The 7,292-nt window shown below is 41.5% G+C and overlaps 1 protein-coding gene and 1 long non-coding RNA gene across 10 annotated transcripts in view; one reads left to right on the plus strand and one right to left on the minus strand.

Annotated features, from left to right (window-relative positions):
- Plxdc2 (plexin domain containing 2) overlaps positions 1 to 7,292 on the plus strand; it is a 425,039-nt gene that overhangs the window by 56,964 nt on the left and 360,783 nt on the right. The window lies entirely within an intron of this gene.
- Positions 102 to 7,234, minus strand: LOC134482612 (uncharacterized). Its single transcript, XR_010058996.1, has 2 exons — positions 7,119 to 7,234; positions 102 to 3,144 (listed from the first exon to the last, which is right to left on the minus strand). It is a non-coding gene; the product is annotated as an uncharacterized LOC134482612 (long non-coding RNA).

The following is a 7,292-nucleotide window of genomic DNA, read 5'->3' on the forward strand; positions in this document are numbered from 1 at the left end:
ATTAGAAGTGACTTTATTTCTTCCTATATTGTTTATTTAACATAAACTTTAAAAATTGCGGGTGTTTCCTTCCCCTACATGTCTTCATAGTTAGCTTTTACTGCTTGGCTTTGATGGCTTCCCCTCTTCTATGTGGTCTCCACCTTTTCTCTTGTCTCTTTCCCCTTTCTCTAATTTAACTTAGCTTGTGGTCTCTGAAACAATGAACTTCACGCTATTAAAGACACGATGGGATTGTATCAGGCCTAGAAGACTTTCTTTCCCTTTCTGCTGCTGGGAGACCTTACAGAAGCAACTCACAAGTGGAAGGGTTTGTTTGGCTTATAGTTTAAAGTTTAGTCCATCACGAATGCGAGTGCGGCAGAGCAGATAGTAAGTTCACCTTACAGGGGCAAGAAAACAGAATTCGGCTGAGACCAGGGTCAGGAGTAACCTCCAAACGCCTGCTCCTGTTGACCTATGCTGCCAGGCCTAGTCCTCATCTCCAAGGGCCCCATTGCTGCCCCAAACAGCTTCCAGTAAGTGTGCAAATCATGGGCCTGTTGGGAAGATTACAGATCAAACCATCACAGACAGCAAGAGCTGAAAGAAAGTGAGGAATAAGGGTGCTACTGAGGTGGCCTTACTCTGATAAAAATGGAGGAGAGATAAGCAGGTGGTCTCACAGGCTGCCTCCTGACAGGAATCGCATGGAATGACCCCACAGGTTTCTCCTCATCCTCCTCCTCTTCCTCCTCTTCTTCCACTTCCTTCTGCTTCTCCTCCTCCTTCCCCTCTGCCTTCTTCCTTGTTCCTTCCTCTTCCTCCTCCTCTTTCTCGTCCTTATTTCTTTTCTCTTTTCTACTTGGCCCCTTAGCAGACACAAAAACAACAACAACAGCAGCAACAACCCTACCGTGTGGTTTGTGCCAGACCTGCACATTGTAGGGATTCAGGCTATAGGAGAATCCACATGGGAGCCTGGCCCATGCTCATGAGACACCGACTCTGTTACACAGGAGTTAAGTGCAGTGTGACCGCAGTCAGTTTCATGAAGCCAGACGAAAGCAGTACTACTTGGGGACATCCCTGATTTGCATCAGACCTGGGAGAGTTGACCTCACCTGACAGGCATTCAGTGCAGCCTCTCCATAACTGACTGAAGTGCATGCACCTTAAAACCCCCTTTGTCTTTTTTCAACAATCAAAGTAGCTCAAACTACAGCAAAGACATACACATATGGTTTTGCGAAGATAAGTTAGTGTCTATCCAGGATCATTTTTCCTCCCAGTAGACCAATGGCAATCTGTGGAAAACACGTGGGTGGTCACCACATGAGGGGCACTTCTGACATCTAGTGAAACAGATGCTGCCTTTCCAGCTTGAGGTAGGTAATAATAAAAATATTATTCACCTCAAAAGGTCTTGGTTGAGAAGTGTTGATATAGTCAAAGGGCTTCGACTTTTATTATTGTTATTATTGTAAGGTTAGATTTTATCTAAGGAGTTTAAATAAAATCCTGAGTTCCTGCCCCTTCACCCTTGGTTGGACATCCAGCCCAGTCTAGACTTCCAAAACCCACTAATACCTTTCCAGATAGTCAGTGCCTTAGGATAAATCGGGCTTCAGCAGCTCCGGGGAGAACAAGGGGAGAGAGAGCCCTGGGCAAATTCCACTTTGGTAAACTGTGCAGTGCAGAGAGGTTAAACTTTGATCTTTTGTTCTTCCTGCCCTGGTCTGCATTTTTATAATGCCTGTGTTCAAAATCAAGAACTAAGGCTAGAATCTTGAAGTCTGGGTTATTATGATTGTTTTCTAAAGAAACATAGTATCAGTGTCTAAACACCATTTTGCAAAAGTGAAAATGGCAAGTCTGGTAAGAGTGATATTTCACTGAACAAATTATTAAAACTAGAATACTGCTCCTCTATTTTTGGCCAGATTTTTGTTGATCCCACAGAGATACTAGGACCATTAAAATCTGGTTTAACTTATCAACAACCATTAGCGTTTGAAGTTCCTGAAATGAATATTTTCTATTTTTCCTTTCGTTCATATTTGTACTTTAGAGTTTAGGGATGTAGGTCCGTTGGTTGGGCTTTGCCTAGCATGTGTGAAACCCCGGGTGGGATTCCCAGCTCCTGCTAAGCCTGGTTGTGGTGCCACAGGGAGGTAGAGTCAGGAGAATTAAAAGTTCATGATCATAGATACAAACTAAAGCCAAAAACTAGGTTCTGGGTCTGCTTCTGAATACAGCGGTGTAACTTTTAAGAAAAAAATAGTTGAATTTTCTAACTCTAGTTTCTATTATAAAACTTATAGCAGTACATTAAATAATGTAATCAACTCACGGGAGTAGCTCTAAAAATAAGTATTCAACAACATTATTGACTGGGTTATTGTATGCTATTTTAAAATTGGGCTAAATAGGCTTATAACTTAAAAAAAATCCTGTCAATTTACCTGATTTACTAGCAAGAAAGTCTTTCTGTGACATGTATGTTTTCTGCTTGTCTTATTGGCTTTTTTCCTCCCTCCCTTCTTTTCTTTCTTCCCCTTCTCATTTTCTTTTTACATGCATAGTGCTGGGGGTGGAACCCCAGACTTGAGCATGGGCTATATGCCTGAACTATACCACTACATTCACTGATACATTTTCCCAACTCCCATAAAGTACAATAATTCTTGTGCATTGTTAGACGTAGGCACAAACACGTACACATGCACACACTGTGTCAGCGTTTTCTTATTAAGCACAGCTTCTTAAGCATCGTTTGCTGGGTTGGTTATATGTGGTGAGTTTAGACATGTGGGTTGGTGTGCAGTTCAAGACCTGTCCGTCACGATCAACACTGTAGGCCATGGCTTTCTTCAAGGCTGCAATCTCAACTTCTGAGAGCTCAACTCAGGAATTCAAATGCGTCACCTGCTTTCCTCATACAAGGAAGGGGATGTGTCAGGAAGGCCGCACATGCAGATTGGGAGGTAATTATGAGGGAAGGGTGGTTGGAGGGGAGTAGGATTTGGCAGTGACATACATGAGACATGAAGTGGGGATTACCTGACAAAGAAAGAGAATCATCCAGGCAACAGAAGGGCAATCAATACATATGAACAGAGAATTATGATGTGTGTGCACGGAGATTCCTCTGTGAATGCTAACCTAAAATTAATGTGAGAACAGAAAAAGTCAACAAAGGGCGAAGTCGCCTGACATGAATGAAAAATGAGAAATTAAAACAACTTCATACTGAAAATTTTATGGCTCTAAAGAATTATTCACTCATTTCCCTATAACACCTTTTGGAAGTAAAATCAAGGATCTTGTTTAATTCATTTTTCAAGGTACATTAGATTCTGGCGATAAACACAACGGATGAAATTGTGCTGTGTTTATCTCTGTCTTGAAAATTCTCAGGAAAGACAGGTATATACACAATAACCAGGGCCATTTAACATGGCTCCGACCATGACTTTTTATTATCGAATGAATAAGCAGTAGTAGTCATAATTCATGAAACACTGCTGTATTCTGGGTGGTATCCCATTCACATGCTTGGTTTCAGTATACTTTCATTTAAACTGTACTGAATTTACAATGGAGTGTGCTAAGCTATAGAAAGAGGTCACACACACCAAGTCACACAGCTTGCAAATTATGGAGCAAGAGAAGACTCTCCACAGTCATCTTTCTTTTACCTTGCATTTCAGCTGTTTCTTAGCATAATTAAAAACATTCAGATCTTCTATCTTAATTACACAAAGAAACAAAGTGAGCTAAAATTTAATTTGAACTGTAGTTCAATACCCGTCTTTCATCCCCTCCTTTAGGTCAATAATGTACAAATTTCTGATGCTTTCTTTTTTTTAATTGCCAAATTGCAAACTGGACACACTGGGAGTCATCACTGAAGTCCCCACTAAGGATCACTCATTAATTTATCTACTCTTCTCAACCCTTCAGGTAACAGTTGGAAATGGTTCTGGTGGACACTTGACTTTCTTCAGGGCTTATTACAAACTGTTTCCAGTTGCTGGCTAGAGGGTTCCTTTCGAGACCACTGTTTTTGTGGCTTGGGAAAGTTTTGTCCACATACTAATCTCAGGGAGAGAGGTTGCAGAGCCATGCTGCCCCACCGCATAGTTTTCTTTAACAGGGGAGACGATGGCATGAGATTGGTGTCGACATCTATCTGTTCTCTGTTGTTAGGCGGCCTGGGGCCTCCTGTGCTGATTGACATGGCTTACCTATTGCAGTGCCCCTTAACAGTTTGCTTCTTCCTATTTCGTTTTTCTTCTTGCATTTCAAAAGATCCCATTTTGTAGCACTCTATCTCTTTATACTCTGTCTCCCTAGCCGTAGGATGCATCTGAACTTCTTAATTAGCCCAGCAATCAAGCAACCTTTTCAGCTTCATTTCATGTACTTTCTGCTCTTTGCTTCCCTTAAATGACCCGGAATCGGCCTCACGTACTGTGTTCTCTCATATCTATTCCTGATATTTTGCTCCACGATGCCCTTCTGCCTTGCCTTCTTGCTTTGTGATTTCTGACATCTTTTAAGCTTCAGTTCAAATGTTCAGTGTTTTTGTCCTTTTCTTAAGCTTCTGTGACTCCTAACGCTGCCTCAGTTAGCGAGGTAGCACATTATTTATGTTCTCCAGAAGTCTAAGATAATTGGCCTCACATTAATATCTTCACTGCACTCCAAACTCAACAGAGGCTCCTCCTTCTTTCTCCCTCAGCCGCTCGGCTCCTTCCCATGGAGAAGACATTGCTTGCAGATTTCTCGCACTGCGCAGTAGCAGTAGGTAGTATTGATTTCCGACTCCTGGGGAAATGCAAATCTACTTTCTTCAACTCTAAATACACACAATGTATTGAATGGTAATACTTTACACAAAGAAGATGGTAAAATCTTTACACAATGCCTAATTTTTGTAGAGCTTACTGTGACAAAATATTCATAATGAACATGGCCACTAATGCTATCATAGTGTGATCTAAGATAAATCAAATCATAGACTTTGAGTAATACTTGTTTACTTGTTCACATGTTTGTTTTGATGTAGAGCCCAAGGTGGACTTGAACTCACAATCCTTATGGATTAGCCTCTTAAGGACTGAGACTGCAAGCATTGGTTACCATGCCAATTAGAACACTGATGACTCTTCCTGTGATTAGTACACATTTTTCACATTGTGTGATGTCAGCTGTATTGAGTGTAAGTGTGAATTTGTTCCATAGTTCCATTCAATCAGAAAAATGGTTTTTATGCAACCAGTATTTATTTAATCATTTAAAAATTAGGGAAATGGAGAAATGGCTCATTTGGTAATATATTTGTTACAAAAACATGAAGACCTGGATTTGATCCTCAAGGCCAACGCTGTAGAAGAAGATCTCCACAACGCTACTGTGTCACATGTATGTCATCATATACACACATTTACATATACACACAAATGCACAAAGACAGAGGCACACACATATACCCAGACATACACACACAGAGACAGATACACACACACACACACACACACACGCACACATGCACATACACCCTATAGGCAAAAAAAAAATGCTTAAAAGCAAAAGTGCAGTTTGATGTTCTGCATGTACACATCTACAGAAATAATGTTTGAAAAGTTGACAGGGGAGAAAAGAGGGTAGATACTCAGAGTTTATTGGCCAACCAGTCTAATCAATCAGAGATATTCAGGCTCAGTGAGAGACCCTGACTCATAGAACGAGGGGACACCCAACAATAACCTCTGACCCCACAGGCCTAGGTGTACTGGCATGCACTGTGTGCTCCTTCTTACCCCCTGCCTTGCCTCTCTCTCCCATCCTCTCCCTCACCCCTCTCTCTCTCTCCTAAATGGCTTCTATTGTTCAAGCACTAATTTAATTATTCTCCAAGACTTGGAGTAAATTCCACAGTAATGGCACCATTTATATCTTCAATGCTCCTCTAAGGCCCATTTCTTCTTCTTTTTAAATATATTATTCTTTATTTAGTCTTTGAGAATATCCTGTGTACATGGAGTATATTTTGATCATAGTCACTCACGACATCTCTTCAAGTTCTCTGGGATTCCCCAATCCTACATCAGCTCCCAACTTCATATTGTGTTAAAAATATTATAGAACGAGTCCAGTTACCACTGCCCATACCCATGGGTGTGGCCCCCTCCATTTGATCGTGGTCAACAGGGGCCATACATCTGAAGAAAGCATTGTGTAGTTCCAGTTCTTCCTAACCTAGGCCTCGAGAACTTTCTGCTCTCTCTTCTGTGATATACCCTGAGTTTGGGGAAGACGGTGTGTTGTAGATATCCCATTTGCATGTGAGCATTTTCATCAGTTCAAAGAGTTTTTATTCATCTGTACCAATGCATAAAATATGGTTCTCTGCTCACGTGAGGAGCACTGTAGATATGGAGGTATGTAGTGAGAAGGTAGTTTCTTATTATGCCCGTTTAGCAAAATAGTGTGGCCACTGTCTTATCAACTTAGGTCAACCCTGGTGCCAGTGGAAGTGGGAGCCAGTCTGAGGCTTTCTGGTCATTGAAGTCCTGGAAGGGTGTCTGAGCACTCAGGCACTTTCTCTTTTTATTCATTTTGGTATCCTGGCCCAGAGGAAAGTGACTTTTATTCCACCAGACACTCCCACAATGAGGCTTTGCTTTCTCATTAGAGAAATAAAAGAAATGGGCCTGGCCAATCACAGCCTGGAGTTCTAAAACCATGAACCAAAATAAACCTTTTCTCTTAGTAAGTTGATTATCACAGTCGTCTGTTACAGTCACAGAAAGCTAATGAATAATGCAGAACTGTGCAGCTAGGGAAGGCAGACTCTTTTTGATTTGTTTTGTTTTGGTCTTTGTGTTTACTGTGAGTTTGAGAATTTGAACTGGCTCATTAGCTGTGAATAAGAAAGTTTGTGGGCTTTGTGCGTTGCTGCTAAAAGGCATTTATAACGCCTACATTGCACAGCACCTTACAATGTGAACTCATTTCTTCTTTTCCGTCGTAACGAACCCCCCAATCTGGGAAAGGAAAGTGAGGGTTGAAGGCTCTATTTACATCCTGCCAAGACTCAGCCAAGCTCCTTAGACCCACTATGGACTCACATCTTGTGTTCTTTAATCACCATCCATCTCTGGATCCCGGGTCCTTCACGTCTTCAAATCTGAAAGTGAGGGCGTGAACTATGTAGGGCTCCAACTCTGTTTACTTCTGCCCTGAGGAGTAAATGGAAGCAGGTCGTGAGGAGCCTCATGGAATCGTCAATGGTGGTTTCTATT

This window comes from Rattus norvegicus, chromosome 17 (genome assembly GCF_036323735.1).
Source record: "Rattus norvegicus strain BN/NHsdMcwi chromosome 17, GRCr8, whole genome shotgun sequence".
Taxonomy (NCBI): domain Eukaryota; kingdom Metazoa; phylum Chordata; class Mammalia; order Rodentia; family Muridae; genus Rattus; species Rattus norvegicus.